At 20.5% G+C, this 883-nt stretch overlaps 1 protein-coding gene across 1 annotated transcript in view; it reads left to right on the top strand.

The window, feature by feature from the left end:
- Nucleotides 1–883, top strand: part of LOC107464290 (disease resistance protein RPV1-like) — a 10,038-nt gene that overhangs the window by 6,712 nt on the left and 2,443 nt on the right. The gene's annotated exons all lie outside the window — the stretch shown is intronic.

Genomic DNA, 883 nt, shown 5'->3' with positions numbered 1-883 from the left:
AATAATTATATATAATAAAAATATAATTAATTTAAATATAAATAAATATAAAATAATATCTAATAAAATTATTACATATTTTTATTATATAATTTAATAATAATTTAAAATAATAAAAAACAACGTAATCTAATAATAAAGAGAGTTTGTAGTAACAAAGAGACTTTGAATTCAAATTTCATCTTCATCAATTTAAAAGTTTTCACTTTTACATTCCGTTGAATCGGTTTGTTTTGACCAATTTCGTCGAGTTTGACCAGCTCTAGTCGGTTCCAATTCTTCTTATAACTATAATAGGTACACTTTTATAAAAGTTATGGCATTTTATTTGGATTTTTTTTAAATACTGTAATATTATGATTGTAATATTAAAAAAAAAATTCGTTCATTTTAAGGTTGTAATATTATGTTTTTAATAGGTGTGGCAAATGGATTTAAATTTATTGGGCCAATTGGTATAACCTGCCAAAAAAAAGTAGGTCGAATTAGAAAATTGAAATCGTTAAATAGCCAAAATCTATTTAATTCGTAGTGTTTAAACTGCGAATATTTGGTGGGGCGGAGTGAAGCCGGTTTTTCGTTGGATTTAGTGTTTTTTTGGCAAGAAAATATTTTTACAATTTTTTTTGTCAAAACATAATTTCTCCCAATCCAACTTATAATAGAATAAAGATGAAAATTGAATTTTTAAATTATGTTTATTTTACTTTGAAGACAATATTCATAATTATGTTTTGGATAAAAAATTGGTTGATAATTATGTCTATTAAATATCTATAATTACAAAAATTTTAATGTTTGTGAATATAAAAATTATAATTTTTTTTATGATTTTAGAAATTATAAATTTATTAAAATAATTATGAAATTATAAATATTATTT

Source organism: Arachis duranensis, chromosome 9, assembly GCF_000817695.3.
Source record: "Arachis duranensis cultivar V14167 chromosome 9, aradu.V14167.gnm2.J7QH, whole genome shotgun sequence".
Taxonomy (NCBI): Eukaryota; Viridiplantae; Streptophyta; class Magnoliopsida; order Fabales; family Fabaceae; genus Arachis; species Arachis duranensis.
This window is presented reverse-complemented; position numbering and strand designations above follow the sequence as displayed.